This window comes from Schistocerca piceifrons, chromosome 7 (genome assembly GCF_021461385.2).
Source record: "Schistocerca piceifrons isolate TAMUIC-IGC-003096 chromosome 7, iqSchPice1.1, whole genome shotgun sequence".
Taxonomy (NCBI): domain Eukaryota; kingdom Metazoa; phylum Arthropoda; class Insecta; order Orthoptera; family Acrididae; genus Schistocerca; species Schistocerca piceifrons.
In genome coordinates, this window is record NC_060144.1 from 210668380 (window position 1) to 210691003 (window position 22624).

General features: G+C 45.7%; 1 pseudogene; it reads right to left on the bottom strand.

Annotated features, from left to right (window-relative positions):
- Window positions 1-21676: 21676 nt before the first annotated feature.
- Window positions 21677-21794, bottom strand: LOC124709292 (annotated as a pseudogene).
- Between the last annotated feature and the right edge of the window lie 830 nt (window positions 21795-22624).

Genomic DNA, 22624 nt, shown 5'->3' on the forward strand with positions numbered 1-22624 from the left:
AGTTTGTGGCACAACTTGACCAGAAGAAGGGATCGGTTGGTAGGACATGTTCTGAGGCATCAAGGGATCACCAATTTAGTATTGGAGGGCAGCGTGGAGGGTAAAAATCGTAGAGGGAGACCAAGAGATGAATACACTAAGCGGATTCAGAAGGATGTAGGTTGCAGTAGGTACTGGGAGATGAAGAAGCTTGCACAGGATAGAGTAGCACGGAGAGCTGCATCAAACCAGTCTCAGGACTGAAGACCACAACAACATGAATAATTTTAGTTTAGCTATTAATGAACTTTATTAACCTTACTACACAGTTCCTGACGTGATGGTGTGCTGACGTTTCGCCTAGTGTGAAGACACCAAAGGCTGATTCACATTGGACTTCAACGAAATGGAACCAACGGAAGGCAAAGTCACCGTCACATGGAGGTGTGTTCACAGCAGATGAAAATTAACATATCATTTCGCTTAACCAAGAGTCGAACGGTAAAAGTGAGTTTATGGTATACCATCCTTGACACACTAACAATGAAAGAGTTTATTCATAACAGATGTTCTTCACAAAGGTTGTACAAAAAATATTCCACAAAGGTTGTACAAAAAATATTCCACACTTTTGAAAAGCGAAAGCCTAGGAAAAGTGTTGTCCATAGATTTCAAAACATCGATATTTGTATATTTAAGTACCAAATGACGGCAAAAAATGTATTTTCCTCCTTTAATAGAGCAGATATTTTCACTATTAATAGACTTTTCTTAGTTAAGATTCCTTCAACTATTTATGTTCATATTCATGCATAGTGTAAGATTATTTGTGCAGACATTGTGTAATCTGAATCATTTTTCGCTTTCTGTTCAGATATTTAGGCTCTTTTGCGGGGAAAAAACCCTTGGAATAATATCCAGATCGTCATGCAGCCTTCGCAAATTGTAACTGAAACAGAATATAAAAGGATTTCCACTTCATGGCGTGCTGGTACAGCAACCATTATTCAGAATGTGGTGAAAACAAGTCTTGGTTGCAGAAATGATTTTATTGGTTTATTTATTCATGACGCGCGTTTCGCCTAATACATGGCATATTTGGATTGACCTACACTGATTACAACTGCACTAGGCTTTACACAGACTTGCAACAGGAAAGATTACGAATTAAAAAATGTATTTGTAACTTACCATTATAGAGTTGGTAAGCGGGTTTTGGGTACCTCGATTAGGGCATCGGCAAAAATTGACTATCCTCGTCGTATATAGAAAAATTAATCGAAGCAAGTACGTGCACACGTCCTATGTTAAATGCGTAACACCCGATGACCTTGTACGAGTGTGTAGCATAGACCAGTGGGTTACAAGGTAGGCTTGTACACAGTCCATCATATTGTGTGTCAGACCAGAGAACGAAGAGTAGTTCCTCCAACGAATTTAACAAAAGAGAAGCCTCGAAGGGATGAGGATTCCGAGTACGAATCTGGGGTCTTCTGAGGGGGTGAAGTAAGAAATAAACGGTAAGTTGAATTTCAAATTGCATTCCCTGAAACTTACGTTTCTTAAAGTTTACGTACTTTTTCTCAGAATATGTGAAGGCTAGAATTACGAAATTTTGTAACCTCATTTCTATAACCTATTAAACGTATTTTCAAGAGTAAATTTTGAAATTCTGAGTGCAAGCTGAGATATGGGGCTAAGTGCTTGGAATTTTGCATGGTTTTAATATTATACTTATAGAAAAACAATTTTTTAAAATTAAATTCTCCTATTCGATATATTCAAAAACACACCTGAGAGAAGCTTACTACATGCAAAGAAATTAAATAGGGATAATTATTTAGAAATCTTTTGCATAATTTCTGAGAAAAATATAATATATATCTTCTTTAAAATAAAATTTTTAAATTCCGAAAAAAAGTTAAATGTATATAATCAAAGGAACAGTAAATGTGTTAATTTCATATAAAGCACGGCAAAATATTTAACTGCCGTATCTTCAGAATTGTGGAGTGGGTGCAACCTTTAAATAGTGTGTGTTTTTCATGAACGTTCCCCTTAAGGAAATTATGGGAGCACACATTCTACTTCTCATGCATCTGGTTTGTATTCATAGAGATTGTAGTGTATAAACAAGCTTCGCTTGTAGTATCTGTAGGCTTGTTTGTGTCATTTCGTATTCGGCTGTGTCTGTGGTTTTTCCTTTGCCGCTGCATTTCTTTACGATTTGGCAGCTTAGTACAGCACAGTTACTACCAAGAATCATGCGAAACTATCATTTATTTTTAAAGATCATGTATGTTTATGTACCGTGGTACTGTAGTACTAGGAATCTTCCGGTCTTGTCTGTTTCTTCCTCGAGTCGTGCAGTAAGTGTAGTTGGTCAGTAACCAGTGATTCTCTTTTTTTCTTTTTTTTTTCATTTCGGACGTAGTGTCTCTGCCGTGATTTTTGTGAGAAGCTACGTCTACATCTGCACCTACGTTGGAACAAACAAACACCTTAATGTTACTGTACGACCTCTGATTTCTCTCATTTTATGACCAAGGGGATTAATTCCTATTTAGAGAAATCAACAAAATATTTGGACATTTGGAGGAGAAAGTAGGCGATTGAAATTTCGTGAAAAAAAAGCCTTTGTTTTAATGATTGTCACATTAATTGGCTTATCATATCCGTGGCACTGTCTCAATTATTACATGATAACACAAAACTAGCTGCCTTTCTTTGAACTTCTTGGATGTCCACCTTCAACCTCACGTGAAAATGAATCCATACTGCGCAGCAGTACTTCAGAAGAGGACAGACAAGCGTGGTTTAAGCAGTGTCTTTAAGAGATTTGTTGCATCATCTAGGTGGTGTGCTAAAAAAACGACGTCTTTGATTCACCGTCATCACTACATCTTCTATGTGATGGTTCCAATTTAGTAAGTTCGTAACTGTAATTTCTAGGTACTTCCTTCCATCGACAACTTTTAAATTTATGTGCTTCTTGATGCAACTCGAAAGTTAATGGAATTTAGTTAGTTTGTATACGGAAGACTTCACAATTTTTATTATTCAGGGTCAAGTGCCACTTTTTGCACTATGCAAATAACTTCTCTAAATCTTTTTGCAATTCGTTTTAATCTTTTTTTGACTTTACTATACAATAAACGACAGGGTTATCTGCAAATGATCCAAGAGAGCTGTTTAGACTGTCTATAGATTAAGAACAGCAAAGGGCCGAGAAAACAATGAATGGCTCTGAGCACTATGGGACTCAACTGCTGAGGTCATTAGTCCCCTAGAACTAGTTAAACCTAACTAACCTAAGGACATCACAAACATCCATGCCCGAGGCAGGATTCGAACCTACGACCGTAGCGGTCTTGCGGTTCCAGACTGCAGCGCCTTTAACCGCACGGCCACTTCGGCCGGCGGTCGAGAAAACATTTTTGTGGCACTCAAGGTCCAAAAGTCATTTCGGTTTCACTAGGTATCTTCCCTTCAATCAATACGAACAGTAATCTTTCCAACAGAAAACCTTGTATCCAGTCGCACAGTTGAGACGATACTGGATAGGCAAACAGGACATTAGAAATTGCTTGTGAGGAATTGTGTCAAAAGCCGTTTGTAAATCTAGAGATATGGAATGAACCTGAGTCCCCTTGTCGATGGCACTCATTATTTCGTGCGAATAAAGAGCCAGTTGTGTATCACAAACGCGATCAATGTTGTTTTTGTCAACAGATCGTTCTTTTCGAGGTGTTTCATGATGTTGGAGCACAATACATGTCCGAAAATTCTGCTACAAATCAATTTCATTGACAGAGTATAGATCTTTCGTTCATCGCCAAAGCTGCTCTTTGAAGAGAGTATTGCTTTGTCCGATGAATGTGCGTCTTGCGGAAACACCTTGAAGACACATAGAAAACAGTGAGATGTCGTCCGCAGAACGAGGTCTCATACAAAAGCTGTTACCTGACGACCACACCGCAAGTCAAGACAGTCGCTGCCGGACGTATCAACGAATCGGAGACGCCGGCGTGGAGACGCTCCCAAGTATTTCCTTACGCCGCCGTAGCCGGAAAGTTATTTAATACGTCCGAGCGCAGCAAGGCTCTGCCCTGTCTCTATGTAACATCCTCGGTCACTATACACATAAATTATGGCAGTTATTGCCCATTAATTATGTTCTAAATAAACAAAACCTGCATCCAAGGGAACAGCTTGTTTACATAGAGGTCATTAATTTAGGGTTCGATTCCCGGCGGGGTCAGGGATTTTCCCTGCCTCGTGATGACTGGGTGTTGTGTGCTGTCCTTAAGTTAGTTAGGGTTAAGTAGTTCTAAGTTCTAGGGGACTGATGACCATAGATGTTAAGTCCCATAGTGCTCAGAGCCATTTGAACCATTAATTTAGGCTAGCGCAAGTGGCTGATTTGTTTACTTCAGGAGAACAGTGGCGTGTTTGTTACAGTATGCCCATATGCCCATTACTGCCATAGTCACGAAGACTACTGATTTGTGCGAATACACAGTGTGATTTTTTCCATCGTATACAAGCTCTAGGGATTGTTTGATGAGAGGATAAGGAACAAAAAATGTCTAATGAGCTTATGTCCGGAATTGCATGGTTTCCTGCTAGAGACCATATATTGAATCATAGTTTGTTACAGTGACTGCTTTCTAAAATGCTCTGTACCATGCAGCCACAGTTATAGTATGCGTGGATTCGTCGTAAAGGATGGTACTGTTCCGCATACGTCATGCCCTAGCACCCTCTCCTGCCACGGTAATTGGTATTGTTGTGTCCGATTAACTTCCTGACTCACCTTGTAGTGGATGTAATAAAAAGTTGTACACAATGCTTCCGAATTGTGATCGAGAGCAGCGTGGTCTCAGGCGCCTTGTAACGGTTCGCGCGGGTCCCCCGCGTCGGAGGTTCGCCTCCTCCCTCGGGCATGGGTGTGTGTGTTGACCTTAGCGTAAGTTAGATTATGTAGTGTGTAAGCTTAGGGACCGATGACGTCAGCAGTTTGGTCCCATAGAACTTACCACTTTTTTTTCCAATCGAGAGCTTGCGGACATGGCGTTTACTCAAGGAAGGGCAAATGGCAACGGACAGCGAGCGGCAAGGTTGTATCAGGAGACCTATCTCCGCGGACAAGAACCACAGCATTCAATGTTTGCAACAATGTTTCGCCGTTTGCTGAGACAGGCTGGTTTCAGGAAGCAGGAAATCATTTTGGACGTACAAGAAATGTTCGGACACCAGACTTGCAGGAAAATGCGATTAACACTATGGAAGGCGACCGCCATGTCAATACCAGGCAGTCGGCCGGCCAGTACAGGGTAAGCCACATGTCCGTGTGGAACATTCTCCATGACAATTGTCTCCACCCTTGTCACTTACAGTACGTGCGGGGCTAACTAGCGACAAACTTTCTGCATCGGCAGTAATTTTCTCACTGGTTTCTTCACCAGGCAACCATGATTCCGAAATTTCCGTCATCCATTCTATCCGCAGATGAGGCCACTTTTACGCGGAGTGGTAGCTTCAACTTTCATAACAGTGATCTGTGGTATAGTATGCAGAACCCCCATTGTATGGTGACAGCGAATCATCAGTATCGGTGCAGCCGGAATGTGTGGGCCTGCATGATTGGCGACCGTGTTTTGGGACGACTCTTCCTTCCACGTCGCCGAACAGGCCGGGACGACCAGACTTTCTTGCAGATGACTTTGCCGCCTATGCTGGAAGAAGTGACATTGATGACTGGAAGGGTTGCGTGGCTGCTACATGGTGTTGCTCCAGCCCACTTCGCCGTTAACGTCCGGACGCATCTCAGTCGTGTGTTGCCTGGTCGATCGATCGGACGAGGGTGACCAGTTGCATGGCCTGCTCTTTCACCGGATCTCATCTCGTGAGATTTCTGGTTATGGGGCCATCTCAAAAGTATCGCGTATGGAGAGCCCATTTCAGATGTGGAGACGTTGGAGAAACGTATTTGTGCTGCCTTTGACACTGTTCGGATGCAGCTTGGTCGATATGAACGCGTGGGACAGAACATGCTAGGCGCTCACACCCGACAGTTGAGACACATGGAAACCATTTTGAACACATATTGTAACTCTGGCTACGTGGTACAGCGCGTATTGCACCGCAGTCTCTGTAATAATGTATGATGGAATAAATGGTCTCTAACATGGAAACCATGTAATTGCGGACATAAGTTCATTAGATCTTTTTTTTCTTCTTTATCATCTCATCGATCAATCCCTGGAGTTTGTACACGATGGAAAATATCAGCCTGTGTATCGAGCAGAACCAGAAAACAAATGACACTGCTATGGGGACAGACGGTAGCACACTTTATTTGTGTTAAATCATGTCATTTTATTGTTTTGATTATAATAAATTATGTTTTAAGAACAGTATTTTGTAACAAAGATTTCTCATTGAAAGTTTTATCTCAAGTTTTCGAAATTAGAAACTTAGAATTTTTATGGCTACAGGGGCTGGGAAGGATGCTGTATTGTTGAAAAAGAGCACTTCAGGACCTGACACTAATCTGAGCACTGAACACAACATCTCTCAGACAACCTCACTGCCAGAAGTCACACGGATTAAGATCAGGTGATGTGGACAGCCGGGCTGTAGGGAAATCACGGCTGATAATTCTGGCATTTCTCAAATGCCTCTGCAGCAGCTGCTTCACTGGTGGAGGAGGAGGGCCATATTGGATAAAAATGATCCTACCCACACATCCATGGCGTTGAAGGGTCGGAATGACGTAGGTGCGCAAAAGGCTGTCATAGCGCTTACCAGTGACGGATCCGCAGGACTGGTCTACTCGAAAAAAATACGACCCTCCACTAAGCGATGCCGTCAATCCTTACCACACAGTCACCTTTGCAGATCGACGTGGTAGTCGTCAATGTGCGTGTGGATTTGCGCTGCCCACCCGCTGCAATTCTACGTATTGACAGGTCCTTGTAAATTGCCCTCTTCTGTCCACAGAATGTTCCATGGCCATTCACTGTCCAATTCCACGTGAGCAAGAAATTCCAAAGCGAACGTTTGCCTTGCAGGCAGGTAACCAAGAAGCAACTCCGGAATATGGATGATTTCGTATGGATAGCAAAGTTGGATGTTTCTTAGGATTTTATGCACTGTTCTCGCAGGCATGTCCAACGTTCGGCAATTATCCGTACACTGCATGTTTACACGCCACCACTCGATGCCTCCTGCAGTGCAGATCTTCGACAGACGTCGGATCAGGTGCTTTCCTCCCTCTGCAACATTGCGCTGTCTTTTCGAACGCTGTAATCATTTTTTCCAGACCCTTAGCAGACATAGGATCGACGACTTTTTTCATACCGTTGGATGTCCGAAACTTCTGCAGAGCTATCGGCGCACAGTTGCCGTTCTTGTAAGAGCGTTTTACCAGCAGCAAGCGATCCTTTATGAGACAGTCATGCTCGGATGTCTGACGCAGAGTGAGGCACAGCTGTGTGCAGCGCGTGTGTCTACTCTGACGCTGACAGTCCAAATATTTGAAAAATTTTCGTCAATTTTTTTGATTCCATTACGTTTACCCCTGCGTCAATAATATTCTGTCCAAATTTGTTGTCATTCTGAGTAGTAGTTTTCTTTATATAGAAAGTGAACATTATTTATTTATTTACAGAGTAACCCACCGCCTTGTAATGTAAGGTGGATCGGATGCTTCTGAATCTAATAGCAAAGACTTCTCATTGTTACAGTCTTATTGGTATACAGTTGTTAATGCATATTTTTAAATAATATAAAGAACATAATATATAAAGATTTCTCTGAGGTTACAGTGAATTTAATGCTTAACAATTGTTAAAATGGTTCCATATAATTTGTTACTACCTACTTGATGAGAATATACACTACTGGCCATTAAAATTGCTACACCACGAACATGACGTGCTACAGACGCGAAATTTAACCGACAGGAAGAAGATGCTGTGATATGCAAATGATTATCTTTTCAGAGCATTCACACAAGGTTGACTCCGGTGGCGACACCTACAACGTGCTGACATGAGGAAAGTTTTAAACCGATTTCTCATACACAAACAGCAGTTGACCGGCGTTGCCTGGTGAAACGTTGTTGTGATGCCTCGTGTAAGGAGGAGAAATGCGTACCAGCAGGTTTCTGACTTTGATAGAGGTCGGATTGTAGCTTATCGCGATTGCGGTTTATCGTATCGCGACATCGCTGCTCGCGTTGGTCGAGATCCAATTACTGTTAGGAGGATATGGAATCGATGGGTTCAGGAGGGTAATCCGGAACGCCGTACTGGATCCCAACGGCCTCGTATCACTAGCAGTCGAGATGAGTGGCATCTTATCCGCATGGCTGTAACGGATCGTGCAGCCACGTCTCGATCCCTGAGTCAACAGATGGGGACGTTTGCAAGACAACAACCATCTGTACGAACAGTTCGACGACGTTTGCAGCACCATGGACTATCAGCTCGGAGACAATGTCTGCGGTTACCCTTGACGCTGCATCACAGACAGGAGTGCCTGCGGTGGTGTACTCAACGACGAACCTGGGTGCACGAATGGCAAAATGTCATTTTTTCGGATGAATCCTGGTTCTGATGGTCACATCCGTGTTTGGCCACATCGCGGTGAACGCACGTTGGAAGCGTGTATTCGTCCTCGCCATACTGGCGTGTCACCTGGCGTGATGGTATAGGGTGCCATTGGTTACACGTCTCGGTCACCTCTTGTTCGCATTGACGGCACTTTGAACAGTGGACGTTACATTTCAGATGTGTTACGACTCGTGGCTCTACCCGTCATTCGATCCCTGCGTAACCCTACATTTCAGCAGGATAATGCGCGACCGCATGTTGCAGGTCCTGTACGGGCCTTTCTGGATACAGAAAATGTTCGACTGCTGCCCTGGCCAGCACATTCTCCAGATCTCTCACCAACTGAAAAAGTCTGGTCAATGTTTGCCGAGCAACTGGCTCGTCGCAATACGCCAGTCACTACTCCTGATGAACTGTGGTATCGTGTTGACGCTGCATGGGCAGCTGTACCTGTACACGCCATCCAAGCTCTGTTTGACTCAATGCCCAGGCGTATCAAGGCCGTTATTAGAGCTAGAGGTGTTTGTTCTGGGTACTGATTTCTCAGGGTCTATGCACCCACATTGCGTGAAAATGTAATCACATGTCCGTTCTAGTATATATATCTGACCAGTGAATACCCGTTTATCATCTGCATTTCTTCTTGGTGTAGCAATTTTAATGGTCACTAGTGTAATTTATACAATGCAAATGTCAAAGAAAAATAAAGAAACGAAATGTAACACAATGAGCGTGGTTAAGAATAATTTCTTATATATAGAGGTAAGTGATATGCTGTATTGGGATGAGTAATACAGTTTAAGTAGCATGTTGGTTAGTATTAGCCTATTTCAGATGAGAAGATCTCTGTACAACCTCGTGCTATTCTCATCTGAAATGGTTTGCGCTAGTGTATGTTTACATAGATTATACAGATTAAATGCTGATTGAGCAGTTCATACATGGAATACATGAATTTCAGGTTCACATGAGAAATACACCTGTGTTTTTAACTTGTTAGTTGGAATAGAATATAGTTCATTACTACTTGAATGCATTATTCCTTAAATAACTTAATACATTTCTTATATATGAAATTAATTGATTATAACTTTGAATAGAGAAGAGAATGTACTTCTGTCTGCACACAATAAGACGAGCAATACATGACTGCTTGTGTGCAGTATAAACACTATGAAGGATGTCATTGGGGAGGAGGAGCCTCGGAATAAAAGTTCTTCGAGCCTTCTCATCCCAAGCGATATTACCTTATTACTACAGTCTTAGTATGTGGTGCCGGTGTTTGTTTTATGATTGTTGTGTTGTTTGTGGGCCGGCCGGTGTGGCCGTGCGGTTCTAGGCGCTTGAGTCTGGAACCGCGTGACCGCTACGGTCGCAGGTTCGAATCCTGCCTTGGGCATAGATGTGTGTGATGTCATTAGGTTAGTTAGGTTTAAGTAGTTGTTCTAGGGGACTGATGACCACAGATGTTAAGTCTCACAGTGCTCAGCGCTATTTGAACCATTTTTTGTTGTTTGTGACTGTGTTGTGGCATGCAGTGTCATACATTGTCGGATTTGGTTCCTTACATGTTGATCCCTTCTGAGTTATGTTTACTTAGTGTTCCTTCCTCGGTTTCGGAATCTGTGGTCGTGTTTGTGTCCTCCCATGTGGTTTGTTGTGTTGTTTGTGCTTTTCTACGCCTCCTTCCGTATGGGTTTTGGCGCTTCTATTCTCCGTGCAGTGTTCGATACAGTATCGGCAACGCTATATACTTTGTTCCAGTCATCGGGATTACGTATTATTCTATCGATGTCATTGTCATTCTGTATAGGTCTCACTTGTGCTAGCGTGTTGCGCAGCAGTGTGACATGTTCTGGTGTCTCAGTTTGTCCGCATACGCATACTTCATCCTTAGTTAGTCCCATACGGTTTAAATGCACCGGATACGGCCAGTGGTCTGTCAGGAAATGGACCATCCCCAGGCTTGGGTTTCAGTTGTAGTCTTTCGTGTACATCAGCAAAGAAAGCGTGCACTCGGCGACCCTCATCGGATGCATCCCACTCTCTCTGCCATGTTTGAGAGTGAACATCAATAAAACCTACAAACGGGACGGAATCCTGACAGGAAATGGAGGAAAAAAGGTCCGATTGACATGTGTCCGGAAATGCATCATTGCCACGGTAGATAGCGCTGACGAATGACAGTTCCTCTGACCATGTCCCGTGTGTTCCTTGTATGTTGCAGATGACAGGGATAGTAGCGAATATCATACAGGTTACACATAATTGTACTTTGGCTTACACCATGTTGGCGGGCCAGTTGCCTATGGCTTGTACTAGGCTTCGTCTCAATATCCTGTAGAACCCGGTCTTCCTGATCTGGTGTACGCACAGCCCGCCGCCTCCCTTTACATTCGTGTCTCTGAAAGGACTCATGATTGCATAAACGCCCAAAAAGGGCTTGAAATGTTGTGTGATGCGTTTAGTGTCTGTGAGGGGACTTGTTTTGGAACAGCCGCGCTGCCTCTCGACCGTTCCGTCTATTTGGCCGTACCCAAACACCATCTCGGCTTGTTACCGACATGAATACCCGACCATTCTGCTGCTAGCAGTACGCTACGTCAATCACACAGCCTGCAACACACAAGCTTCAAACGGCACGTGGTCGGAAGAACTGCCATCTACCATGGCAACGATGCATTTCCGGACACATGTTCATAGGACCTTTTTGAAGTCCTGAAGCCAAATGGCATCAAATGCCTTCCTCAAATCAAGGAACATGGGGACAGCCCAGGCACTGATATCAACGGTGGTTTAAAATTGACACGTTGTTTTTCTAGCCTCAGAGCATCTGAAGTTTCTGAATTAATGTGTAGTCTCAACAACTTCCTTTTCTTTAGTATAAATAATAATAAAGTTATTGTCACTATCTGTGTGTGTTGGGGGGGGGAGGCGGGGGGGGGGGGGGGAGCACCATCGACCCTGGCCACTTCAGCTGCATTCTCTCAGTTAGAGCGTGAACATGTCAGCTCCGCTAATACACTCATGCTCATAAAGTAAGGATAATTGCATAATGTGGTGCCGCACAACGTGACACTACACAAAACTGGCGCTAATAGCATAGGCATATAGGGAACACGACACAGATCTGTAAGTCCACGGTATTGGTGATAAGTTCAGAAAACCGTCCCGAAACACATGTGCTACAAAACGCCACTGTTTCCCGCGCATGTACCCCGACATCAATATGGGATATGATCACCAGGCCGCAGAACGGTTTGCGGTCAGGTGGTCGAGCAACTGCTGGGGTATAGCCTCCAATTCTTGCACCAGTGCCTGTCGGAGCTCCTGAAGTGTCCTAGGGGTTTGAGATGTGCAGCGATACATCGACCGAGAGCATCCCAGATGTTCTCGATGGGGTTTAGGCCCGGAGAACAGGCAGGCCCCTCAGTTCTCCTGATGTCTTCTGTTTCAAGGTACTCCTCCACGATGGAAACTCGGTGGGGCCGTGCGTTATCATCCATCAGGAGGAAGGTGGGACCCATTGCACCCCTGAAAAGACGGTCATACTGGTGCAAAATGACGTCCCAATACTCCGGATCTGTTACATTTCCTCTGTCAAAAACATGCAGGGGTCTACGTGCAACAATCATAATCCCACCCCACACCACCAAACTACGACCTCCATACAGGTCCCTTACAGGTCCCTTTCAAGGACATTAAGGGATTAGTATCTGGTTCCTGGTTCACGCCAGATGAAAACCCGGCGAGAATCACTGTTCAGACTGTACCTGGACTCGTCTGTGAACATAACCTGGGACCACTGTTCCAATGACCATGTACTGTGTTCTTGACACCAGGCTTTATGGGCTCTCCTGTGACCAGGAGTCAGTGGAATGCACTTTTCAGGCCTCTGGGCGAATAAACTGTGGTGTCACCGCCAGACACCACACTTGCTAGGTAGTAGATTAAATCGGCCGCGGTCCATTTAGTACATGTCGGACCCGCGTGTCGCCACTGTGTAATCGCAGACCTAGCGCCACCACAAGGCAGGTCTCGTGATACGAACAAGCACTCGCCCCAGTTGTACGGAAGACCTAGCTAGCGACTAGATGTACGAAGCCTTTCTCTCTCATTAGCCGAGAGACAGAATAGCCTTCAGCTAAGTTAATGGCTACGAACTAGCAAGGCACCATTAGCCTTACAGTGATTGTAATTAAAGTCTCCTGTGTATAGTCAAGAGCGATGTACCACAATGATTGATTAAAGATAAGTACGAGTATTAATCCAGCTACATACTTTTCTTCATAGCATTAATTACGTAGCCTGTTCCAGACTTGACGCCCGTCGGCGTGTGTGCACGCGTGCCTTTCCTTCGGCTACCTCCAGTGGCGTAACAGTCTTGTTACGTCACTACAGATTGGCGACGAGTCTACAAAGGATCTTGTGTTTTACTTTGCCCTAATTTATTTGTGTCATGGCTTCTCCACATTCTCCAGATGTACTGTCCGAATTTTATCGCTTGCAGAATCAGCAGACGCAGGCGTTATTGGATGCCCTTGGACAGCTCGTCCAGGGTCAACGTGCCATTCAAACCGATGCGGCCGCCGCCGCTTCACCGGTACCGCAGCCACAACCTGCCGTTGCACCGCCTTTTAGGCACTACGACCCGAACCACGAGACTTGGCGGGAATGGTCCCGCCAGTTTGCCTTCCACCTCGCCGCCTACAGAATTCAAGGTAATGAGCGGCAGCCGTTTTTGCTTTCTTGTGTCGGTGTGTCCACCTACCGTGTGATAGTGAAATTGTTTCCCCGACGCGACGTAGCAACTCTGTCCTACGAGGAAATTTTGTCTGCTTTAGATGCCTATTTCAAAGAAACAGTTAATGTGGTTGCAAAACGGTATACGTTCTTTCGTACAAAACGTACGGCCGGTCAAACTAATAGGGAGTGGGTAGCAACATTGCAAGGACTTAGTAGGGAGTGTTCTTTTGACTGTGACTGTGGTCTTTCTTATTCAGATACAATGGTACGTGATGCAATTGCACAGAACGTTTCTGATGTTCGCATACGGGAGCAAATATTGAAACTAGTTAATCCCTCCCTTCAACAAGTGATCGACATATTAGATAGACAAGACACACTTGACTGTGCTCAGGAATCTTTTGAAACTTCGCCAGCAGTGTGTAACATTAACCGGCCCGCCGGGCGAGCAGCGCGGCCCGGTCAACTGCCCTCGCGCAAACAAACGCAGCTGCCGCCGCGTTAAGGCCGGTTCCCACTAGAGCGCGGCAGCGCGTCGTGCGGCAGCGGCAGCGGCAAGCGTTTTCCGCTTTGACGCGGCGGCTCGCGGAATTGGCGTTCCCATCTGGAAGCGGCAGATGCTAGCGGTAGCCAATGACGGACAGCCACTGAGGTACGGGGCAGGACCCACTGAAACGCGCGGTGCGTTTGATTAGCTATATCTTACACCTACATGAAGGAAAGACGAAGTTGGGTGAAGACATACCAATTTTTCATTTTCTGTACAATGTACTCTTTCACATATTTCATTATTCATGTTTTCTCATTTCACCATAAACAGATTTCATGACTACCATTCACGATTGTTCACTATCTCCTAACACATCGAAACAATGTACGACAAAAGAGATTATTCAGATAGTTAAGCGAGACAAAAATTTAAAATGTGATACGGTAGCAGGTACACGAAAACAGTAAGAACACAAAGGCTAGGTCGAAGGGATGAAAGTGGAAGCCACCTGATAGAATTTCCCACAGAGCATAATGTAATCATCGCCAGCACCTTGCTTAAGAGTCACGAAAGAATAATATATATTTGGAACAGTTTTCGAAACCAGATTTTAAATTGTAAGGCATTTCCTGGTGCAGACGCAAACCTGACTGAAGACTGTCAATAGCAAGAAAAGCGTTCTGAAAAAGAAAATTTGTTCACACCGAATATAAATGCTAATGGTTGGAGACTATTTTACAAAGGTATTTGTGTGGAGTGCAGCCTCGTATGTAAGTGAAACGTGGACGATGAACACTTCTGTCAAGAAGACAATGGACGCTTTCAAAACGTGGTGATTCATAAGAATGCTGAACTTTAGATACGAGGATCGTGTGACTAAAGAAGAGGTACGGAATTAAATAGAGGAGGAAGAGGAAATTACGGTACAACTTTGACGACAATAGGGGTTAGTTGACAGGGCGTATTGTGGGGCGTCAAAGAGTGAGGACAAAGGGGTTGGGTGATAGTATTCTGATAATAATCATCTGTTGAAATACTATTCTACTATTTTATCTATTAATGTAAGCAGTGAATTTACTCTTCCATGCCCTCCTTAAAACATTTAAACCAAAACTGAAATCAGCTGAACACCAAATCTTTCAACCACTGTCTGACAACTACTGGATTCACTTTCAACTTTCTATAACTATCACTGGCTAGCCACACACACATACAGATATAAGGAGAACAAAAATAAACAAACATTAGTTTTCAGCATATAATTCTGCAGGTTGGCAACATGTACATAAACAAACCAGACAGGAAGGGACATGAGGTGAACACACTGTATGTAGTTACGACTTTAAATCAGAGTTTTCGGTAAAACGTCTACTGCTAGTGACAGAAGAAAAAAGAGCGAACATGAAAATGTGCTTATGTTCCATAATCTAAGTTTTAGTTCAACCTCCAGCATGTGAGCAGGTGAGGGGAAACGTATATGTCTGCCAAAAACTCAATTCACTGTAAGTAATCAGTCATTCACGTAAACAAAGATGTGAACTGTTTTACAATCTCCAAGTATCACAGATCAAAACAACACTGAGTCATTCTAGATTCCACCGAAGATGCCTTAAAGTAAAAGGCGAAACGCGTCTTGAATCAGTAAAGTACACTGGATAAAGAAAAAAGAAAGGAAATAATCAATAGCTCTACATATTTAGTAAATTACATCTTATGACATACCAGCAAATTAGTTTCGGTTTAACTTCTCATTCGACATGCTATTAATGCCATTTAAAAAAATTCATCTATCCCTTCTGAAAAACTGTAGTTACTTTCATATCTTGGTAGATAAACAGATTTAGGATATTTATCATGCGACGAAATACATGACTTTTCACAAGTTATCGTTAGAAAAAAAAAAAAAAAAAAAAAAAAAAAAAAAAAAAAAAAAAAAACCACATTTCGATTTCTTGAACCGTTTACGAAATTTGCGGTTGATACAACCACATGGTTCACGACGAGCAGGACGAAGTGCCGGTCGCGTCGCCGAGCAACCCACGCGCGGTCACGGCATAGCCCGTCCGCCGACATATCAGACAATATCTCGAGAACGGTGATAGCTATCGATCTGCTCTCAGCTTTAAAAACAATTTCGATATGTTGACTAAATTTCATACGCAATAATGTATTACCTAAAATGAACTGTACGCAAAGTCCACGCAATGCGTTTTTACCTCTGCACACTCATTAAAATTTCGTGTAAAGGTTTACGTAAATGCGATGCAGCAAGTAACCACGACGAATAACGAAAAGAAATTCGGTCCTTTATCGAGAGAAGATATCAGGCTGTAACATGCCCAAGAATCAAATTTTTCTACCGAATAGTTTCCTTGGAATCGGATGATAAGTATTTCATAGCTGCCGACGGTCCGCGCCAGCGGTTCGGCGAAAGTTCGTGTGGCCCGGGAGTCCGTACCTGACGTCACGCTCAGCGCGTTCTGTGATTGGCGGCGCGCATCTGGAGCGCGGCACGCGGCAGCGGAAGCGGTTCGACATGGTCAAACCGCGACGCAGAGCCCGCCGCGCCTTGCCGCTGACGCCATTTCCATGGCAACCACGCCGCTGACGCGCCGTTTTGACGCGCGGCAGCCCTAGTGGGAACCGGCCTTTATAAGCCACGTGTGCCGCGCCAGCCCACAAATGCAGTGAAATCATGCCCGCGGTGTGCTACTAGACATTCGCGTGAACATTGCCCGTCACGCCAAGCTATTTGCTTTTTCTGCAATAGGAAAGGACATGTTCAAGGTGTGTGCCAGAAAAAGCTCCGATCAGACAATCACAATCATTCCAGGCCCTTTGCTTCGCGCCGGAATCGAACCAAGGACACTCAGGATCGTGGACCTTCGCCCATGGACATTCATGTAGTTAATTCCGATTCGTCCAGTGCCACTTTCTCTAACAGTGACTGTGTTCGTTCCACAAAAACTGTGCGTCGACGTCGCCAGAAATCCCGTCCATTAGCAAGTGATTCTGTACCAGTGTCTATTCCTATTGCACAAAACAGTCGCTCTTGTCGTCAGCAGGACAATAAACTTTTTGTGGACTTAGACTTTGAAGGCAAAGTGATACCATTCCAGCTCGATACCGGAGCTGCAGTTTCATTGCTCAATCACGAAACGTACAAATAACTGGGCGCACCTCCGTTGCGTGCCGCAACTGTTCAGTTAAAAAGTTATTCCGGACAGACTATTCCTGTGTTAGGACAGTGCACTCTTTTTGCAACATATAAAGGACAAACAAAACTTGTGTCATTTTACGTTCTTCGTTCTTCTACGGCAGTGAACTTGTTTGGCTTAGATTTATTTCAGTTGTTTAACATGTCTATTGTAAATCAGGTGCTATCCGTGAATCAAACTGTGCCTTCGGACAGTGTTTCTCGCTTATGTGACGAATTTGCAGACATTTTTGCACCGGGCTTAGGTTGCGCTAAAAACTATGAAGCACATTTGGAACTGAAAGTAAACGCGCAACCGAAATTTTTCAGAGCGCGCAATGTTCCTCACGCATTGCGTGATGAGGTCGCACGAACATTGAACTATATAGAATCACAAGGTGTAAGTGAATGTGCGCAATGCCTCTTCTCTTTCAGCTCCGCTTCATCGCTTACGCCGTGCAGGTGTTCCGTTCGTCTGGACGACGGAATGCGAACGCGCCTTTCGCCAGTTGAAATCGGCGTTGCTTTCTAATACTTGCCTCACGCCTTTCGATCCCCAGAAACCTCTTTTGTTGATGGTAGATGCATCGGATTTCGGGATCGGTGCTGTGCTTGCGCACAAAGTTGGCTCCCATGATCGCCCTATTGCCTTTGCGTCCAAATTGCTCTCGTCTGCGCAAAGAAATTACTCGCAGATAGAGAAAGAAGCTTTGGCTCTCGTGTTTGGTGTTACTAAGTTCCATGATTTCTTGTATGGTCGTCACTTCACCATCATCACAGACCACAAACCTTTGACATCGCTTTTTCATCCGAACAAGCCTGTACCTCCGCGTGCAGCGCAGAAATTCATTCGCTGGTCTATTTTCCTCTCGCAGTACCGCTACGATCTCTTGTATCGGTCCACTGCTAAGCACGGAAACGCCGATGCGTTGTCCCGTTTGCCGGTTGCTGAGGATAAAGCATTCGATTCTTCCGAACTTGCTTGCCTGTTCATTGATTCGGAAACCGATGAAGTGGTCGAATCGTTTCCGATTGATTTTCGTCGTGTAGCTACAGCCACCGCTGCTGACCCTGTCCTTGCTACTGTTTTGCGTTTTGTTGCTACGCAATGGCCTTTGTCAAAGTCTCGGATCGAGGATCCGTTGGTTCGCCGATTTTTTGCTCACAAGGAGAGACTTTTTGTTCGACGTGGTGTTTTGTTGTTGCGTTCTGATAATGATCAGTCCCGAGTCGTGGTCCCACGTTCGTTACAGTCCTCTGTCTTACGGCTTCTTCACCAAGGACATTGGGGTATAGTGCGAACGAAACAACTTGCTCGTCAGCACTGTACTTGGTTCGGAATCGATGCTGCGATTACGAATATGTGTTCTTCTTGCATGGCGTGTGCCGCACGACAATCCGCACCGCCGCGGAAAGTCTTTGCATGGCCAAAAGCCACTTCCCCTTGGCAACGCTTGCACATTGTATTTGCTGGTCCATTCTGGAATGCTCGATGATTGGTTCTGGTCGACGCCTTCAGTAATTTTCCTTTTGTTGTCCGGATGTCTTCCACGACGTCCTCCGCCACCATCCAAGCGTTGTCTGCTATCTTTTGTATTGAAGGTCTTCCGCAGACTATTGTTTCCGACAATGGCCCACAATTCATGTCCGCAGAATTTCGTTCTGCCAGGCCAATGGTATTCAATATCTGACATCCGCGCCGTTTTCGCCTCAGTCAAACGGTGCCCCTGAACGATTGGTCCGGACTTTCAAGTCACCGATGTTGAAATTGAAAGAGTCGCATTCTCGGGAGGACGCATTGTTGCTCTTTTTGTCTTCGTCTCGCTCTCAGCCCCGAGATGGTCGCTCGCCGGCTGAGTTGCTCCATGGTCGTCCTCATCGCACCTTGGTGTCTTTGCTGCATCCGCCGCATCAGGTTCCTTTGCAGCGGCAGACTCCTGCTTTTGCTCCAGGCGACGTTGTATTTTCTCGCAACTCTCGAGGTTCACGGCGTTGGCTCGCAGGGCGCATTCTTCGCTCCCTCGGCCGCGCGATGTATTTGGTTTTGGGGGCCTCTGGTGAGGTGCGTCGGCATCTCAATCAGCTGCGCCTCTGTCGTCGCACGGGTTCTGCCGCTCCCCGTCTGCTTTCAGCGACGGTGCCGTCCGGTCAGCGCCCTGGGGACCCATCTACTGGCTCGCCTCATCCCCAGGTGTTACCGACGATGCCTTCCATTTTGCCCCATGGCGGCGCGCCGCCGCAGCAGCCGCCGCCGCCGCCGCCGCCGCCGCCGCCGCCGCAGCCGCCGGTACTCCCGCCGGCGCCGCCCGCATTCGACGCTTCGCTGCAGCCGCCATGCGCCTCCCAGGGTCACGCGCCGCCGATCGCTTCCCGTGACCAGCTGTCCTCCGCCATGGAACTCCCGCCCGCTCCGGACCACATGACGTCATCGCGTGTCGGCTACCCCGACGCAATGGAGGTCGAACCTTCGGCCCCTCCTGTTTCTTTACGGGCGCATACACCGCATGTTGACGTGCACCCTGGACTAGGTTTTCAGGCGTTTCCTAGCTCCCCTCGGACCGAATGGCCGGGTGCGGGTGGCACAGCCTCACCTGTTGTTAGGCTCCCCACCTCATCGCATACGTCAACATGGGGTCCTCCCCACGGCGGGCGGAAGCCTTATCTCACGACCGTTCGCCGATTTGCGGGGGAGGAATGTGTTGTCACCGCCAGACACCACACTTGCTAGGTGGTAGATTAAATCGGCCGCGGTCCATTTAGTACATGTCGGACCCGCGTGTCGCCACTGTGTAATCGCAGACCTAGCGCCACCACAAGGCAGGTCTCGTGATACGAACAAGCACTCGCCCCAGTTGTACGGACGATCTAGCTAGCGACTAGATGTACGAAGCCTTTCTCTCTCATTAGCCGAGAGACAGAATAGCCTTCAGCTAAGTTAATGGCTACGAACTAGCAAGGCGCCAATAGCCTTACAGTGATTGTAATTAAAGTCTCCTGTGTATAGTCAAGAGCGATGTACCACAATGATTGATTAAAGATAAGTACGAGTATTAATCCAGCTACGTACTTTTCTTCATAGCATTAATTACGTAGCCTCTTCCAGACTTGACGCCCGTCGGCGTGTGTGCACGCGTGCCTTTCCTTCGCCTACCTCCAGTGGCGTAACAGTCTTGTTACGTCACTACATAAACCACGTCTGTTCAGTCGTCTGTCGACTGTGTGTCTGCAGACAACCGTTCCAGTGGCTGCGATAAGGTCCCGAGCAAGGCTACCGGCAGTACTCCGTGGCCGTCTGCGTGTATTGATGGTGAGATATCGGTCTTCTTGTGGTGTTGTACACTGTAGACGTCCCGTACTATAGGGCCTGGACACGTTTCCTCTCTACTGGAATCGCTGCCATAATCTTGAGATCACACTTTGTGGCACATGGAGGGCCCGTGCTACGACCTGCTGTGTTTGACCAGCCCCCAGTCGCCCTAGTATTCTATCCCTGATAACGTCATCAATAGTGTTCTTTCAGCCATTTTCAACACACAGTCACGTCTAAAAACGTCTGCACACTTACTCGCTGCACCGTACTCTGACATGCACCAACACACCTCGGCGTATGTGGACTGCTGCCAGCGCCACCGTGCGACGACCGCAGGTCAAATGCACCGCATGGTCATACCCCGAGGTGATTAAAACCCGCAAACCGCCCACCAGAGCGTTGTTTCACCACGTATCAGCATTATCCTTAATTTATGAGCGTGAGTGTAGATTGCACAAAGGAGGATCAACAGGTAATGATAAGATTTCTTTTATTAGAAGGAGTAAAACGGGCTGAAATTCTTGGTCGACTTTTATGAAAATACAGGAACAGTGTCGTGTCAAATAGAATTGTTTCATTGTGAATATACATGTTTAAAAGTTGCCGGACGAGAGTGACACATGAAGAGAGAGCAGAACACGTGTCCAGTACAGTCCAAAAGATTCAACGAGCTCAAGAGATGATGTTAGTGGATATGCAAATTAGGATCCATATGGCAACGCATTGTTCGGTAATCGAGTATGGCTCTGCCTGTCAAATCATCAAAGATGAACTCGGCTTCCATAAAGTTTCTGCGTGATGGATACCGAGACAGCTTACTGCAGAATTCAGCGTCAAACATATTGACATCTGTTAAAGCTTTCTTGATCATTTGAACAGGTAAGGGGACTCAGTTTTAACCAGGGTAGTCACTGACGATGAAACGTAGGTCCTCTACTATGCGTCAGAATCAAAAAGCGAGAGCGTGGAATAGAAATCACGAAACACAAATGAAAATCAAGAGTCTGACTTCTACAGGAATGCTTATGCTAATCATTTTTGGGACGCACGTGACACAATGCTGGAAGAGTACTTTACTAAGCGAACAGCCGTCCCTCAAGGACTCTTTCAATTACAAAAAACTAGACTCCGTCCGAACAGGCCTTGGAAGGCCCAATGGTACCGACAGGCCGCCGTATCATGCTCAGGCCACAGGCGTCACTGGATGCGGATATGGAGGGGCATGTGGTCAGCACACCGCTCTCCCGGCCGTATGTCAGTTTCCGAGACCGGAGCCGCTACTTCTGAATCAAGTTTTCCTCAGTTTGTCTCACAAGGGCTGAGTGCACCCCGCTCGCCAACAGCGCTCGACAGACCCGATGGTCACCCATCCAAATGCTAACCCAGCCCGACAGCGCTTAGCTTCGGTAATCTAACGGGAACCGGTGTTACCACTGCGGTAAGGCAGTTGGCAGTCTTGCAATTACTTGCTGGAAAAAAAGTAAAGCAAGTGATTCGGAGGAAACGAGAATTTTGCAAGCAAACAAAGTGTGGCTGTTGCATGACAACGCCTGTCTGTACACGGCTCGCCACACCGTTGAAAACATCAAGAAAATATGAGACCTGAGTTTCTCCTGGCGTATACAACTTTCAAATAAATTCCGGGATTTCAGCCAGGTAACACTTTCACCGACCGCCATTTTCAAGGCAAATTGCAACAGACAGGCGGCGTACAAGCAAATTTAAAACCACGGTTCTCGGACTGAAGCAGGAAAGATAACACACACTCTGAACACTAGTGCCACCAAACATGACCAGAGTCAAAGCTATCGATAGTGAGACTACGAATTCGCAGGTGAGGTAGCATTGACTCTGTCCCTCTGTTTTTTGACAAGGGAGAGAGCCGGATTCCAAACAGAGTTTAAACAGAAACCTCCATCCCTTTTAACTAGGTTGCTCGCTAATTTAATCTCAACTGCCACCCTAATAACACTGTCCCAATAGCTGGACGTGCATGCCAGTATCTCGGTGTTATTATACAACATGGGGTGACCAGTATCCAAGCAATGTTCGGCAATAGCAGATCTACTTGGCTGCTGTAATCGTGTGTGCCGTCTATGCTCAGTACATCGGTCCTCCACGGTCCTGATAGTTTGACCAATATATGCCACGCCGCAGCTACAAGGAATACGATATACACTCGCCTTACGCAGTCCGAGATCATCCTTAACGGAAATCAAAAGCGCTCTAATTTTAGATGGAGGTCGGAAAACACATTTCACATCGTATTTCCGTAAAATACG